This window comes from Lathyrus oleraceus, chromosome 5, assembly GCF_024323335.1.
Source record: "Lathyrus oleraceus cultivar Zhongwan6 chromosome 5, CAAS_Psat_ZW6_1.0, whole genome shotgun sequence".
Classification (NCBI taxonomy): domain Eukaryota; kingdom Viridiplantae; phylum Streptophyta; class Magnoliopsida; order Fabales; family Fabaceae; genus Lathyrus; species Lathyrus oleraceus.
Window position 1 is genome coordinate 378,183,627 of NC_066583.1, and position 18,816 is coordinate 378,202,442.

Consider the following 18,816-nt stretch of genomic DNA (forward strand, 5'->3'; position numbering starts at 1 on the left):
TAACACACTGGTCTGTGTTTAGCCATTTCTACTTAGTCCATTTCTTCGATCTCTTCGACCTCTGTTACCTGATCATATTCTATAGGTAACACAGATACCATGTTGCAATTGATGTTCAGAGATGACTTTGATCCTGAGTCAAAGTTATTAGTTAACATATCACCATCTTCTGGGGGTTGCTCTGATATCTTCTCTTTGGGTTTCTCCATTCTAGGAGAAAAAAATCTTCCTTCCCACTGGCTTTTTGTCTTCGACCTCCTTATTAAATTAAGGATGGTTAGTTCTAGACTCCGCCGTCTCTTTCCCAGGCGCTTCTCTTTCGACCTTTCTTCTCTTATGTTGTCTCCTCCATTAGGATCTTGACATAGGATATTTTCCTTTGGAATTCCCAGATCCATAAACCTATTATTTTGTCACTTGGAACTCTTTTCGATAAGAAATGGAAGATCCTCGACTAAACTGGAAGCACCTCCACTTCTCCTGGCCTTGGCCCTATTTTTCAGTAGGCCTCACCCATTTGTCCCTAGGGGCATTAGCAGTGGGCTTGAATAACTTTTGCCTATTCGTATGGAGATTTGGGCCTTCCTATTGTTGTCTTCGAGGGACTCCCCATTTGTGGAAGACATACTGGTTCTGAGCATCCTTTTAGTTTCCCCTATGGCGGGCAATTCAAACTCTTTTTATATTCTCAGCAGCCCTTTTGTCGAAGACGGAACTGCACCTCAGGCATAACATCACTTCAGACTTCTTCCTTTGGAAGCGATGGAGAAATCTGAATAAACTTTCGTCCTCTTTAGGATAAGCAACCTTCACTTGATCTTCACTTCGCTGGGTATTTTCCTCATCTGCCCCCATGTCAACATCTTCACCCAGTTCGACCATGTTGACTTGCATGTTAGGATCATCAGTAAGCCCAATCTTCTGCAATCTGACCCTGAGACATTCACTAGCCTCAGTTATTTCGAAACCTTGTTTGAAACCATCAGCAGTTTCAATCATAAGGCCCTTGTTATAAAGGCCTTCAGCAGCCTCGATCATGTTTATATCGGCAGGTTCAGCGTAATGGGCATCTGCCACATGCAAGGGATCTGATTCAATCTTCATATGGGACTTTCCCTTATCACAAAACTTCAACCTTTCGTCTTTAACAGCATTATGCACAAGTTCCCTAACAAGAAAACATTATGAGGTTTCGTGGCCCAAAAAATTATTATACTTGCAAAAACCTCATTTTTTTCGTTGTTCTAACGATGGTGTTTTAGCGTCGGGTGACACTATCATTTGTCCATCTTTGACTAGCAAATAAAAGATCTCATCACACTTTGTCACGTCGAAGGTGTGTTTTCTCTTAGGGAACTTGTCATTTTTTTTCTGTTTCGAAGGGGTTTTTTCCATTCGTAGGTGCAAGAACCTTGCAAGAGTAAGGTGGCCCTTGTTTCAATTCGGCCAAATCGATTTTCCCTCATTGAAACCTATAAGATCACTACATATTTCCTAAATATCCTCATCCATTTTGACGTACTACCATTTCCCTTTTGTTGTTCTTACTTGCCCTAGCTTTTTCGGCTTTTAGACATTCTACCTGTCGAACTCGGTTTGCTAATTAGGTCATATCTCTTAAATATTGAATGTCTAGCTTCTTCCTAATGGAATCATCTAAACCACCGGCAGCCATTTCGACTAGTTTGTGTTCGGGAACTTGTGTAAAACACCTTGCCTTCAAATAACGAAATCTATTTAAATAATCATCTATTGGCTCACTACACTTGCGTTTAATACTCACCAATTCCTATAAACTGGTCTTAGACTACCCCATATAAAATTGTTCATGGAACAATCTTTCTAAACGAGTCCAATCATGGATGGAGTTTGCTGGGAGTGTGGTGAACCACGTGAAAGAATTTTTCGTGAGGGAACTAGGGAAAAATATTATCCTCAAGTTTTCGTTATTGGCAATGTCCCCAACCTTAGTCAAATACCTAGCTATGTGTTCGACAGTATATTCGCTGGTATCACCAGAGAATTTTTTGAACTTTGGGACTTTCCATCCTCTAGGGAGTTCAGTTTACAACATATATCCAGACAAAAGAGATGTATAGTTTGAACTGCGTAGGCCTATGTTTACCTCATTTCACGCCATAATCCTTTCGACCATGGCTGCCAAATTTTTACCCTCTGCGACTTCGTCGTCGAAACTGATGAATGATTTGGTCAGCATTTTGATCTCGATTGACCATCTCTATTCTTGGGGCTTCCCTCTCCCTGTGTATTTGTTGTTCGACCCTACGGGGTTCGCCTTAGTCGACTTCGACACTATTAGGTGCAAACTATTGGGCTTGATTTATTGTTGGGTCCTCTCCTACGATCAAACCTTGGTTCTCTACCACCCATTCTCGACAAGGCTGTCGAACTGACGCCTGAGGGGCACCAAAGAAATCTGCAATTTGGGTCATTTCTGCTGCCAATTGCTGAATAGTATGAGCATTTTGCTGATTAGTTTAGGTAGTATTTTGGTTTAGAGGATTGAATATCATCCGCATATGTTGGGAAAACATATGAACCATCTCATGGTTGCTTTCGTCCATTTGTTGCCTTAAAACCGCCGCATAATTGGTGGTAAAAGTGGGTAATTGGGTAGAAATTCCCATTCCTGAGGGTTGGGTGCTTCGACCCAAATTGTTAAAGGCCAATCCCTCCCCTTGTAACGGCGAAATTATAGTCTCGTTGGATTAATAAATGTTGACGTACTATTGTGGAAGTTTGCCATCGTAGAAGTTGGCATGCCATATGACTGTTCGCGACCATTCATTGGCATTGTAAACCCAGTCACGTAAGGCCTGAAACTACTAACCCCTACTAGTATTGTGGTTACTGGTTGCCCATGCGTTTGGACGGGGGATGGTAATATTGGTCCAATTTGCACGCTCGACGGTATTGTCGTCGTGCTTGTTGTAGAAGGAATTGCTTCAGTCACATTCATTGTTGTTGTATTCTCTCCTATCGAATGAGGAGGTTGTTCTCCATTGTTGTTTGGTGGATTAACCATCTTTCTAACATATTTCCTTTTTGGTCTTGATGCGTTATTTCTGGTTACCGTACCACTTCTCAATCTCGTGCAATAAAGTTTGAGCAAAATTTGTATGAAGAACTAATGCAGAATTTGTTTCAAATATAATAAAAACTAGACACAAGGGTCCCACCATGTGTGCCAATTTGTTTACCTTGGATTTTATAAACAAGCGCTAGTCTTCCAATATTGATATTTTTGTTACTTACAGGATCGACTAGATTGATCCTATGACATATGTGTATAGTTTTTTTTCTTCAAGGTTTGTTTTACTATTACGTTCCTCGACGATAATGTTACAATTAAAAGTAATGCAAAGAATATTTATGGAAAATATGAAGAAAAAACATAATTTTGACAGAAAGGTAAATGACATAGAAAATTACTTTAATGTAAATAGATTGACATTGAATGAAAATATAGTGTTTCATACGTGCATATTCTTAGAAAACTCTTTTCTCAATAACACTTAGATACTTCGAGTGGTTTTGAGTTTGATACAATATTGAACACATTGAATTCTAATGTTAAGACTCATATTTATACTACTTCGACAATAAGGATAACAAACGGTATTTTCTTAAGAAAATGACATGTTCCTGCTTGCATGTGTTTCGCCTTTCAGAGGCCTCCACGCGTCCTTTGGATGATTTAGATAAGGCCAAAATATGGTTATCAACCTTACCTTGGATTTTGAATTTATCTTCGTCAAACTCATCTTCGAACCGTTTCAGGAATTTCCAAACCCTATAACGTTATTTCGATAATATAGAAATTTCTTTGCCAAATTCCATTAGAAAAAACTTTGTTTGACTCTCGTCAAAGTTAGCTTGGATTTCTTCCAAATATTTCCTTAAGTTTTATATTTGACTTCTTATATCTTTTTTTAGCGTCGAATTTACAGCTAACAATTAGACTTGGTGAAAAGTCAACATTTGATAAATAATTGACTTGGACAAAAAGTTGACTGTCGATAGACAATTGATTGATTGGTCAATGATTTGATTGGCATGTGTTCTGTTCCATAATAATAAATGTGTAGAGTTGCGGAATGTGCGACGAAGTAGATCTTCTAGTGCAACGAGGTGGGGGTGTCCCTGTAAGGTTAGAACTCTAACACTCAAGTCATTATGTGAATGATAAAAGAGTATTCAAATGGTGTTTGTAACTCGTTACCTGAAATGATGTCATTCTGTATATATAGGAAAGAGAAATAATTGTCTTGCTACTTTCTCGACATGGAATGCGGAGAACCGTTGGATGTGTTAGAGGTAAAAATCTCATATTTTCTGATCTCTGAGGGACCAGTATTTAGTAGAATATTCAAGAAACTTAGATTATACCTTATTTAAATTTGGAATGATCTTGTCTTATGATGCTGGGATCCATGGAGGTGTGGTCGGATCGGGATAGATATGGTCGGCCTGGAACAGTTGCCCCCTAAGCCCTCGTGTTAAGGAATAAGCACGAGGGTTTGAAGGATTATATACATTAGTTACTAGCTGTACTTTCTTTGCTTCCTCTATTTCGTAATTCCAAATGTCTTTTGGAGGAGTGATTATGATCTTTCTAGGAAACTAAAATACTCAAGTATTATGTGCGAGAGAGGTGACTGTTGATAAGACACCTTTTGTTTCATAAGGTCAGCTAATAAATGTGGGAAGGACTAAAGTCACTTCTCTTCTAGGTTTTTCTTCCTCCTCGTTCCTAGACGGTTACTTTGTTTTCTCCTCTGAAGCGTTCTTACCTGTTCCTGAATTTGTTAATGCGATATGGCGAAAAGATCTCAGAAAATCGTGAAAAGGAATTTGGTGAACATGTTATCTCTGGGGAAGGTTTTATATATTCTTCAATCGTCTAGATATTTTCCAACGAGAGGAACTTAAATGAAGCCTTTACTAATTTGGGTGAACCATCACTTTAGGGATTGCTATTCTTGGTGACGAAGACATAATTTGTAATGAGTATAGTAATTGTACCATTCCTCTGTATGAGTATCTCTTTTCTTCTCTGGGAGTTCATTTTCCCTTTAACGCTTTTGAAGTAGATGTTTTCAACTATTTGATGGTGGCCCTATCTCAACTTCATCCTACTAGTTGGGTGCACATTAAGGCCTATCAGTACTGGTGTGAGTATTTGAAGGAAAAACCTCCAGTTGTTTTGTTTTTTCATCTCTTTCACTACAATCAGAGTACTTTAGCTCGTCCAAGGGAGCGGGAGTTGGTTCTTTTAGTCCTGACGATTCGAGTTTTTGAAGTTTTTCTAGAGATACAATCTTTTATGGACCTGTTATTTTTTGTTACCCCCCCCCCCCCCCGCCCCCCTTATCCTCGAGCCCATGCAACTATATGTGAGTTTGAATCGGGGATGGAAGGTAAATCTAAGCCATTGTTTCCTCATTACTGGTTGGCGAAGCATTTCCTTTTGGAGAATGACTCATATATTTATGGAGAGAGTGATTTTACCCTTGAGGATTCTTTCCATAAGAAGAAGAAGCTATACTTTGTTAACCTTTTAGGTTATGTAAGGGGTATAATCCCTTTGCACGAGGTCGATAAGAAGCATCTGAAATGTTTAATAGATGTCTCCCTATTGATGAGGTCTTGTTCTCATGAAGATTTCTGGATTTCCTTTAGTAAGCTAGAAATTCATTTTATTCTTCATTGTTGGTTTCCCTTTGTTGTACTAGTCTTGGAATAATAATAGTATTTTTATGCAGATGTAATGCAGGAGGAAGTAAGGTTCTGAGTCTTAAAGCGGGGGATACAACCACGTGACAATAGCGTAGATCTTCTTTCTTCCCCATAGATTTCCCAAAATGTTTCTATCTTGGGTTCGCATGTAGATCCTGACTCTCTCCCTAGTCCTTCTCGTGATCTCCACGATCCAACCTTTGACAACGACTGGGTGTTTTTTCTAGCCTTTTTGGGTAGGCCTGATGGGAGGAGTTGAACACTCTGGCCCATTCTTCTAAGCGGACTTCCACCGTTTTATCCCTGGCTGGGTCTGTCTTCTAGGAAGCTCTTTGGACAGACCTAACATGTGAGGAAAGGATCCGACTAGAGAGGAGTGTGAATAGGTTGATCTCCCAACGTGATAACTATTTAAGGGAACTACAGAAGGTTTACACTTCTCTTTTGGAGGTACACAAACTTTTGGCTTCGTTCAACCTTCCTAGAACTACCGGTGTTCAGGTGATACAGTTGTCGAGAATGTTTAAGGAGAGGACCCAATCTCTTAAATTTACTCAGAGTAAAATCACCCGTTGATTGTTTCGAGAGAGAAAACTTGTCTGGGTCAGGTTGTTCAAGACGACCAAGTTGTCTCTATCCTTGAATAAGCGTTTTCTTCAAGACAATCAGATTGTCTCTATCCTTGAATAGAGTTCATGTGCTCGTCTCCCCCCTTTTATTTTATTTTATTTTGAAGTGCTTGTGATTGTATTGTGCCCTCGTTGTTAGTTATGTTCTTCATCATCCTTGTTTAAAGTACATTTTTTCTAGGTTAGATATAGTTTCATCTCATGATGTCGTTGTTTTCTTATACATCTACGATTTATAAGGACTTTCTGCCACAAAAATTATTAGATGAAAAATATCAAAAAATGTAAATAAACTTGTGTTGTGTGAACTATTTTATTTATGGATGAACGACATTAAGGTATATGTATTGCCTTGATGGAATGTCGAGGTAATAGTGTGCAGAATGCGCTTGTGCAAAGGAAGCATTAGTATAGTTTGATGAGTCTGTATGTAGGAACATTAATGGCATAATATGAGCTCGACTCTGAGCATTTATGCTTTCAATTGTACCTGTCAGTATTTCACACCGACTCAACTAAACATTGTTATGCCTTAATTACGTTTAAATGGATAAGACATGAGTCTGATTAATTGCACTTATGTTTTGAATTATACTTACAGACGGGAGCCATAAAACTGCTAGATACTGCCATGATTTGAATCGCGCTCTGCGTCAAACAGGATCATACCCAGCCAAAGGTAGAGGATCCTCGTCCCTGTCCCCGAGGTAAAAGCTCGGATCGAGGTGGACATCTCCATGATTCATCGTGCTCACCCTTAGACTAGCTAGATCCTAAGGGGTATTTGAATGATGTATTCGGGCATGCAAAGCGTCTCTGATATCACCTTAGAAGGAATTGGTTGTTATAGTTGGGCATACAAATCGTTTCTGACAACTCCCCTAGATTCTGAACATGTAGAAGGCGCCATGGGGAATTGATTGTTGTAGTCGAGCTTACAAAGCTTTTCCAGAAGCTTATTTTGATTCGGAAAACGCACAAGGCACTATGGGGAATTGATTGTTGTAGTCGGGCGTACAAAGTGTTTTCGACAACACACTTGAATTTTTGTGTCGGGCGTCAACTGCGTTCGTTGTGCCCCATTTTATCCATTAATGTCAATAATCACAAAGGAACAAATAGTTCATATTTTTAGTGACTTTATTAATAACTAAGAATCATATGTCTAAGATACGACGGAGCTTGAACATGTGACTGCACATATGTGAATATGATAAAAGAACAAAAAGAAATATATCCAAGCGGGTATCCCACCATTTATTTCTCATGATAATATTCTCTTTTCTTAGCCACTTTTTGGATTACAAATGTCCAAATTCTAGAGTTTCCATATAAGTGAGGTAATTTTGATCTCTATAGTGGTACCCCTTGGTCCTGTTGGAGTGTGTTATGCGTCTTTTTGGCTGCTTCAAAATCAGCAAGTAAGACATTCGATTCTCCATGGAGGTTGTGGTACTTGAGTTTTAATTGCACAGGTGAGGCAACAACGTCCAATGTTATAGTGAAGGTTCTACCCAAGATGCAATTATAAAGGCTCTACCCTCTCCCAAGATGCATTGGATAAATGGGAATTGGGTACTGATGGATCAGATGGCTCTACCCTCTCCCACAGACACCATCAGTTCTATCTAGCCATATGGACGAGTAATATTTCTATTAAACTCCTATAAATCTGAGTTGTCGTGAGGTATTAAGCTTCCTCGGTCTAAACCCATCTTTTCGAATAATGATCACATGAGCTTCCTCCATCTATTAGAATCTGTGATACATCAAATTATCCCAAAGTAGCCATGATTACCAAAGGGAACAATTAATTTCATATTCTTGCAACATTTTTGGAGTCTCGAAACCTCAACATGGGTCGATTGGGAATGTCAGATGCCGAGTTGCCTATGCCCTTATAAATAGCCATCATCTTGGCGATCTTTCTCTTGAATGTCCTTTTGGAAGGCATATTTTCCTGAGGTGTTACACTAGTGATGGTGATAATATATGGCTATTATCCTTTTCTAGCTTCTCTATTTTCATTTTCGAGACTAGACTCGGGAGCCTTTGTGGGGGGTTTAGTCTTTGGGGACTCTAGCCAATCCTGTTTTTTGCCTTTGACATATTCGGATAGTCAACCTTTCTTGTTCAAAGATTCAATCACATCCTTGAGTAGAATGAAATCGTTAGTGTTATGAACATGTCCCCTTTAAAAGAAGTCATACTTTTATTTATCCGTAGATGCAGATTCACGTACGAAATTAGGGGTTCAAATTCCTATTTTTATTAACTCGGTAGTAGCGAATTCCTGGTAAATTCTTCCCTGGGAAGTCTTTAGAGGTGTATACATGTTGTACATGTATATACATGTTGTACCTCTCTTTGCTTACATGGATCTTTTAATGGGAGTTTAAAGTTAACATCGGTAGCTGAGGTTGGATTATCAAAGCGAGTGTTTAGCTTCCTCTCTCGCGTGATGTATGGTTGAGCTAGGTTTAACATCTCTTGAGTTTTTGTCACCTTTTTCTTCCCCAACATGGTACATAAAGTATTATCACTAAGGAAGCCATTCTCGAAGATCCAACATTAGAAAGGTTATTTGGTTCCTTATATATCTATTTCAACTTGAGTGTATCAGTCAATGTACGATCGTAGGCTCTCCCTCGTTCCTTGCATGATATTCTTAAGGGAGAATGTGCATTAAATCAATTAAATAATTAGTTTGTGACTCAATGCAACCATCATGAAGACTGTTGAACCACAATCTAGTCGGTATGATCATCGTCAACGCTAACAATTTGCTTTTGGAAGCATATTCAGAGTTATAGTAGTTGAGTCGTTCATTGAGAATTTACACATGCTTGCCAGGATCTCCTTTTCCATTGTATTCCTCCAATATGTGAGGATTTTCATGGATTTATGGATCTTTCTTTCCAAGATATGAACACACAGAGGATGTATAGGTTATGCCCGACTCGATTGATGTTCATTACGATTCGGGGAAGGAGCATAAATACCTCAGTCCCACCCGGACTTAGATGAGGAGAATTATGCTTTCCACCTTTAAAGAGTTCTCTTGATTTATGAACTTTCCTTTCCCCTTTTACTGCAAAAGGCTCGGGTCATTCAAAAAGATTTATTCTTGAGTTGGCTTCTTGCACCGTATTCTCCCGGGGTTGAATGTTCTTGAGACTTTCTTTTGGACAAAGGAACCTTTCTTCTATTGCTTTGGAGTTTTGTTACTGAAAGATGTTATAAATTCTGTTTATCAACTCATTAGCCCCTTGATATCTAAGGTTTTCCTCGAGAATGCTAAAACCGTGCAAGATCTCAGGTCACTCCCTAGGAATTGGATACTGAATCCAAAATGGAGGTATTTGGATAATCGTCTTTTTCAGAAGAGGAATGATTAGATCTTGTTGCTAAAGAGCATTGGTATCGAGGTTCTCATCACCAGTAGGATGAGTCGTGTTCGGTCGACTGGTGGCTGACAGAGCTACACTAGTAGTGGCAAGAGCATCCTTACACACGGTGGTAGAACGAGTAGCTCTTGATCCAACCATTTCAATGGATCGTTAAAGTTTAAAAGCTCTAAAAATAGGAGATCGGTAGAGTATGTAGGTTTCTATCGGTGTTAAATTTGATTGGATTGAGCGCAACTGAACTTTATTCAATTTGTTGAATCTTATGTTTCAAAGTTGAACAGAACTCCACACTAGAAGATTGAGCATGGAGGTGGAAAATCCTAGATTATGCGGAATCAAGAGTCGGTTCCTACAGACAGCACCATTGTTCCATTTAGGAATAATAAATGTGTAGAGTTGTGGAAATTGGGATAGAAGAGAGATTCTAGGACGAAGGAGCGGGGGTGTACCTACAAGGTTATCACTTTGACGCTAAAGTCAGTATGTGAATGATAAGAGAGTAATCAAATTATGTTTGAAACTTGTTACCTGAAATGAAACCATTTCGTATATATATGGAATATAAATAACTACCTCGCTAATATTCTGGCGTGGAACATGGAGAACCGTCAGATACTTTGGAGGTGCATATCTCCTGCTTCATGATCTCTGAGGGTCCAGTGGTCAGTAGAATATTAAAGAAACTTCACATAAACCTGATTTGAATCTGGGACGTTCTTGTATAGTATCCACCATGAGTCAAAAATAAAAAGAAGATACTCCTTACTCCTAGGTTTGCCTTGTCTCTTCATCAAAATTTTCTTTTTTTTAGAGGATGGTCTCGACGGAGCCTTCCAAGACGTTGGTCCATATCCAGATTGGGGCCTCTTGACTCCTGATGAAGATAAGAGAATCTATAGCGAGTCTGGAGAATGTGTCATCCCTTTTTATGAGTGTAACTTTATGATCTTAGGTCTTCGGTTTCCCGTCAAAACATTTCCAGGGAGCTTGAAGCATTTTGAAAATATATTTTTCCTAGTTGTCCCTCTCCATAAAGAAGCTCATGGAACAATATGCATCGCAGGGACCATAGTGGGAGGCAGGTGTATTGACATGTTTCCCAAGTACTTGAAGAAGGGAAATTTCCTAATTGGGAATGGACTGTACGTCTACAAGGAGAATGACTTGTCTCAGAAGGATCTTTACTTGAAGAAGTAGCTAGTAGGCTTTGTCAAAGAGTGGGTTATCTTTAAGGTGTTACTACTTGGAACGAAGCTTCAAGAAAGCGCTTGAAATGACTTATCTAAACCCACTTGATGATGGAAGCTCATACCAAGGAGGAGAGGAAGGTCATCTTTGGTGAGCTTCAAATGTATTTTACCTCCTAGTTATCAACTCGGTTATTCGTAATATGCTTACTTTGGTAATCATTGTTTGAAAACTCGATGAAGGATGAAAAAGCATTCCACCTACTAATACGAGGAGTCCGACCAACTCATGTTGTTACGGGTCCTTCAAACACTTCGCAACTAATCAATGCTCCTTCCCCCTCCGGGCCTGCTAAAGGTTCTTCAAATAAATTATGGCGGTCGTCACATGTGGTGGGTCTTCTAGCTCCTACATAATTGTCGATGTCTACTTCAAAACAAAATCACCGGATGTATATTGGGGAGGCTCTTGAGGAGGAACTATCAAATCTGTCATACTATACCCAACACACTTCTATTATCCTGGCCATTGGTGGGGGCGACCTTTGGGATAATTTCTTGTCTGACCAGAAATGTAAGGAGAAACAGCGACTAGAGAAAAGTATTTATAACTTGACACTCCAACAGGATCTATACTTGTAAGAAATACAAAAAGCTTCTACTTCTCTAATCGGGGCATGTGATGATTTGAGAGCCTTCAATCTCCCTATTTTTCTATCCAACTAGATAATTATTTTGGTTAGGGGTGTAGCAAGGAAGGATAAATCTCTAGCTTCTGCTTGGCCTACTTTTTCGTCTAATCAGATGTCCCTTTTTATGATTTTGGTAGACCTAGAGACCATGCACCTTAAGAATGCCTCCTTAGTTCAAAGTTTATATGGATCATCCATTTCTAGTATCATGGTCGTTTTAGAGTCCTTTGAGAATGGCTTGCAGCAAGTAAAACATTTTCACAATCCTCTACGTATTTTGAGGGAACAAGTACGGTCGGACAAGATGCTCAAAGATGGGAATATTGTTTCACCAAAGGATTAGTGATTTTCTTTGCTTTTTTTTTGTAATATCATGCACTATAAAGTATGAGTGAAATGAAATATATGTGATGTTGTTGTATTTATCTGCTTAAGGAAAATATATTTAATCCTTAGTATATTGCTCTGGACTCCTTGCGAACTTACGAGGTATTCCCTTGAAGGTTCGGTACCCTTCCCCCTCCCATTTAAGGTGAAAACCTAGTTCGAGGTTGTCGTATGGCCAACCCACCGAAGCCTCTAGAGTAGCTAGCTAATATAAGGGGGTGGACCATTATTTTTGTTTTGGTGGGTTTTCCACTTTCTTTACCTGTGTGCTTTGCGCTATGGGGTTTTGATTGTTGTGGTTGCATGTTCATGGCATTCACGACAACACCCCTAAATCTTTGTGTTTAGGGATTTAATCCCTTCAATCGTAGCCCTAACTCATCATTACCTTACACAGTCACAAATAAAAGAGATATTTTAGAATTTGCAACTTCTTTATTAACAATTGGGAGTTCAATATACATTTAAGAGAGAATTAAGTATACAATAAATGATATCAAATACAAATTAGAAAACCTAACTAGGTGGATTGGATGCCACTTATTCTCCCTGTTCTACATCTCACTAGGTTAGCTACTTTGGGGAGGTTGGATGTTCATGCACTTGAGCTGGCAGGTTAAGGATGCTACATTGATTTCCATGGCATTGTTTTCAACTTGGTGCTTATAGAGTGCTTGATATATCCTTTTGGCTCCCTCTAGATCAACATTGATTGTGTAGGGTTCTCCATGAAGGTTGCGAAGCTGGAGTTTGAGGTGGATCGGTGAGGCCACGACATCCAGGGCATTTGTAAAAGATCTGCCAAGAATGTAATTATAAACACTCTTGTAAGGGTCTATAAGGAATCGAGAGCTAACGGTTCATATGTCCCTTCCTTCGTTTATAAATATTATCAACTCAACATATCCCCACATGAGGGCTATCGTACCGTTAAACATATGCAAATTTGACAATTCGTATGGCCATAAATTTCCCCTCTCGAGGCCTATCTTCTCAAACATCTCATAGTACATTATGTCGCATGAGCTATCATCGTTAATCAGGATTTAAGAGATGTCAAAATGCTCGACCGTACCAGTTATGACTAAGGGGAATATTTCCTTTGGGGTCCCTTTGAATTTCTGGCAATCCTAGAATCCAAGCATTGGCCTGTCAAAATCTTGGTTGACATTCCCCATCCTTCTTATGGACAACCATCAATTCAACAATTTTTCTACTCATCATCCCATTGGACGAGATACTTTCCCAAGGAACCCCTCCGATGATGGATGCAATGTCTTGCACTTACCTTTGCTTGCTCTCTTATACTTTTTGTCGGTCCCCTCTCTTTTGATCACAACATCCACAACATATGATGGGGGCTTGAGCTTAGGTGACTCTTCTCTTTCTCTTTTTTATTCCTTTGACATATTCGGACAAACGACCTCTCTTTATCAAGCCCTTGATGGCATCCTTCAGCTGGATTCAATCATTGGTGTTATGGTTGTGGACCTTGTAAAAGAGACACCATTTTGTCTTATTTGTTCTAGATAATTCTCTGAGATAGAGATAGAGATAGATAGATAGATAGATAGATAGATAGATAGATAGATAGATAGATAGATAGAGAGAGAGAGAGAGAGAGAGAGAGAGAGAGAGAGAGAGAGAGAGAGGTCAGAGCATTCCTAAGGTATAAGGCATCGTCGGATTACTCATCGGAGTTTCAAACTCTAACGAGGGCTTATTTATGCCATTTTGTTCCCTTTAAGGTTGTAGTTGTTGCTGCTTTCATCTATTATGCACCTTATTTTGTTGTAATTCCACGAGATGTTGAATTGGGGTGGATAATTTAGGGTTTAGGTTTAGTTTTGATCGACTATATTATTGTGTTTATGCTTGATTTTGACTATGAATCAAAGTACATGTTAAGATTTGGAATTAATTTGGTGTTAACGATTTTGTGAAATAAGCAAGTTTGGACAAAAACTGGGTTGGGGAAGATGAACATTATGGGGTGTTCATCATTATTCATGAGTGTTTTCTTTGTTTTGATCCTCATTTGTAGAAAATGGTTGTTCTTAGATGTTTTAAAGGGAAAATTAGTGTGTGATAGAGAGAGAATCATAATGGAGTATGAACCTCACATGCCTTCCTTTAGTATTTTAGTCTCCCTCATTTCCTTCTCATATGCGCACGTGTCTGGCTTTTGGACCATCTGATGTGTTTATTTTGTTGGCTTTGACTTGTATCATATGTATGCTACCCCACGCACCAGCCTCATATGACCTTTGGAACATGTGGTCATTAGATATGGTGGATAGAGTTGAGTCACCAATTATTGACTCGTCTTTTCCATTTTGACTAAGTCTAGACCCAGTTGACTAGGCCTCGCGCATTTGGGCCTCTCCGTGGGCCATATTAATTTATGCACTCCCTTCTATTTCTTACAATGCAGCTCCTTTTGTTTTTCTATTGTTATTGGCATTGGGGTCCTCATATTGGGCCTTGGACCATTTAACTAAGTGTGCGCCCCTTCATTTGGTGTATGTAGTTTTATTTTATTTTTTTATTTTTTGTTTTGTTTTTGTATTTGGACCTTTTTGGGCCTTGGGCCACCTCTACTTACTATTGCTAACCATATAGTCCCCATAATACTCATCCACCCCCTTTTGCTTGATTTTATTTATTTATTTATTTATTTTATTTATTTTAGTTTCCATAATTTATTAAATGAATAAATAAATCATGATCAAAAATAAATATTTTCAAATAAAACTCATGATCCAACGTCAAGCGGTATATTTTTCAAAACACGTTTCCTTTTCGGTTAGTTTCAAATCAACGCAAATCAAACCTCGATCGTTATCGAGTGCATTTTCCCAAATTAAATAAAACATCTAATCACTTTTGAACATATTTTCACAAATGATGACAAATGAAATGGTCTAATGTCTATTATTCTTTTCCCCGATCGTTTGGATACGAGTTGCCTAATTCGACCATTCGAACAATCGTCATTCGTTTAGAACTATCAACCTGATTAGTCTCAAACCTCTTTCATAATCAAAACTTAAACGATCTTATTTTCAAAATATCTTGGAAGAAAAAGAAAATGGTTTAGTTCCTACTATTTGTTTCCCTGAATACTTGAATACGAGGTGTATAGCTCACCCATTTGAGTAATCGTCATCTAATTAAAGTGCCTTAATGATATAAAAAAGAACACTGCTTAGTTTGTTCTACCGTGAATACCCACAAACGCTTTAAGCTTCCAATTGCGAGCACAAGCAACGTTTACACGCTAGAGCGCGACCTAAACATTCGTTTAATAAAAGAAACCGACCAATATGTAGTTTCTTATGCAGAACTATATAGTTTTGAATTCCTCATTGTACCTGAGGATACGTAGGAGCGAGACATGCAATCTCACCAAGCACCCTAATAAAAAACTTTTTGCGACCCATTTCCTTTTCCTTTTAATACTTTATCACTTGAAGAAAACAAACAACATAGGCTAACATATAATCTCAAATATAACTAAATGGCCCCCGTTGAGTGCAACGGATGTGATGGTGTTAATACCTTCACCTCGTATAATCGACTCCTAAACCCGAATTTGGTTGCGACGACCATTTTCTCTTTATTTTAAGGGTTTTATCTATATATTCCCTTTCCTTATTTAGAATAAATAAATTTTGGTGGCAACTCTATTTATCACCTTCGAGCGCACGAATGCTCATAGGTCATATTTTTTACGATGCGACAATATGCAATGACTTTCTGCTCAAAGCATAAACTATGATATTGGCTTTATCGGGATGGTAAATAAAACAAAAATCACAATCTTTCACAAATTCTAGCCACCTCCTCTACCTCATATTCAACTCTTTCTGATCGAACAAGTATTTTAAACTCTTGTGGTCACTGAACATTGTAAATCTGGAACAAAACAGATAATGCCTCCAAATTTTTAACACAAACACCACGACTTCTAACTCTAGATCATGGGTAGGAAAATTTCTCTCATGAACTTTCAACTTCGTAGAAGTATAAGCCACAACCTGGCCATTATGCATCAACACACCACCTAGTCCCATCTTTAAAAAATTACAGTACACAATATATAACTCCCTTGGATTTGGCAAAATCAACACTGGAGCAGACGTCAACTTCTTCTTGAGTTATTGAAAACTCTTTTCACACTCAACACTCCATGCATAGGCTTGACCCTTTCTAGTCAATTGAATCAAAGACAACGCCAACTTCGAAAAGTCTTTGATAAGCCTTATGTAGTAACCAATCAAACCAAGAAAACTTCTGATCTCTCAGTAACAGACTTTGGAGTTTCCCATTGCAACACTGCATCTATTTTGATGGATCTATTGTGATACCTCCACTAGATATTATATGACCAAGGAAACTCAATTCCTTCAACCAGAACTCAGACTTAGACAAATTCACATACACTTTATTTTATTTCAAGGTTTACAACATAACTCTTAGATGTTCTGCATGCTATTCATCAGACTTAGAATATATCAAAATATTGTCGATGAACACAACCACAAACCGATCTAATTACATATGGAATATTCTATTCATGTACTCCGTTAACACTCCAGACACATTATACACACCAAACGGCATCACATAATACTCATAGTGACCATATATCATTCTGAACCTAATCTTTGGAATATCATTTGACTTCACACAAATCTGATGATAACCCGAACGTAAATCAATCTTGTTGAACACACAAGCACCAACTTACAGATCCATCAAATCATTAATTCTCGGAATAAAGTACTTGTTCTTGATAGTAACCTTGTTCAATTATCGGTAGTCAACACACAACCGCATGCTACCATCTTTCTTCTTAAATAATAACATATGTGCTCCCCATGGTGAAACGCTCATTTGAAAAAACTTCTTATAGTGTGGATCCTCTAACTATTTCTTCAGCTCACCCAGCTCTAAAGCAAACATCCTATACGAAGCCATCGACATGGGACTAGTACCAGGTACTAAGTCTATGGCGAACTCAACTTCCCGTTTCGATGGCAAATCACTAATGTCATATGGGAACACTTCAAGAAACTCACAACAAGAGGTATATCGTAATCATTATCTTGCTTTCCCCTCTCAAGGACGCGAACACTATGAACAATTGAGCACTCACTCTCAAGGACATATCTACCTGCCTCACGGTCATAAAACTCGACTCCGTACTCTTCTCAAATTCAAGAAACTTCACCAATTTATCAAAATGATTGATTAACACACGGTTGAACTCCAACCAATTCATCCTCATAATAACATCAATTTGACTTAGAGGCAAACAAACTAAGTCAATCCCAAAATATCTACCATAAATTGCCAAAGGATAATTCAAACACACCAATGAAGTAGTCATTGAACCATTAGTTGGGGTATCAATGACAATGCTACCACTTATAAAGGACACTTCCAAATTAATTTCTCCCCACCTAAAACATCTCAGAGAATCAAAAGCTTCTCCCCCATTTGTGTCAATCCTGCTCGAGCACCGATAGTGTTTCACACACATTTTGTATGCCATGGAACAAACAACATTACAAAAATCTGGCCGAATGGACTGACCTGCTCTAATACCACTATGTAACACCCTAAAATCCCAACACATAATAATACGAATTTACACAATTATACACATAGAATGTCACACAAATATAACATAAACCAGCACATGGGTTAAATATAACAAATAATAACATAAACATCTTTCGTCATATGCCCGCCTTCGCACAAGCTCATCACAGCGAAATTAATCACGTAAGCAACTCAACAATTAATTAAGTCTCATAATAACTCTTCTTTTTAAACACAGAACTTGGTTATGGAAAAATGCCTTAAACATCAAATAATGCATAACATGACGAGTTATAATATCTAAATCTCACAACAACAACATTAAAAACCAATAATACACAGTAAAACATAATGTTCTCCTCCCCAGTGTTACAAATCAGAGCAACAAAATCTAAATATGACATAAAACAAAAAAAGAAGAATAGCCTCAATGTCATCCTTCACCTTCTAAGCAGCTACACATTTATATGCTCGTCTGTACCCCAAAAGGAGAAAAAAACCACGCAAACAACAAAGGGTAAGAATACACTCAAAATATATAATGGTGCAAAAGCATGCAACGGTAGCCTAAAACGACATCAACACCCACATATATCATTCATATCATTTAAACATAATGTATTCACATTTATCACAAAAACTCAATAACTCATTCACAAACACCTTCACGTAAATGCAAATGCAGGCAACGACTCAACTCAATGCATGTGGTACCAATCAACAAAAGTTCTTCATATGAACCGAGTCCACTCTTCTAGACCCCGAACCCACCCTTATAAGTTCAGGACAAGTCACTAGTATGACCTTCTAGACTTGAAACTTGCCTCTTTCAATAACAATGACATAATCATGCAAGTCATACAACTTAATGCAACAACAAGAACAATGTTTAATGCCCCCTTCTAACCGTAAATAATCGTGCATTGGCAACACAATAATAGTCTCTTCATCTGAACTATTACCCAACAATCACAACAACAACAATCAATAAATCAATTATTATCCAACATTGTTAATAATCCAACACAACATAACAACCATAATTATGCATACAAAACATAATATTTCATTAATCACATAACAACACCTAATAACATAAATGGTTTAATTATAAAAACTGAATAATTTTTAAATCAATTGT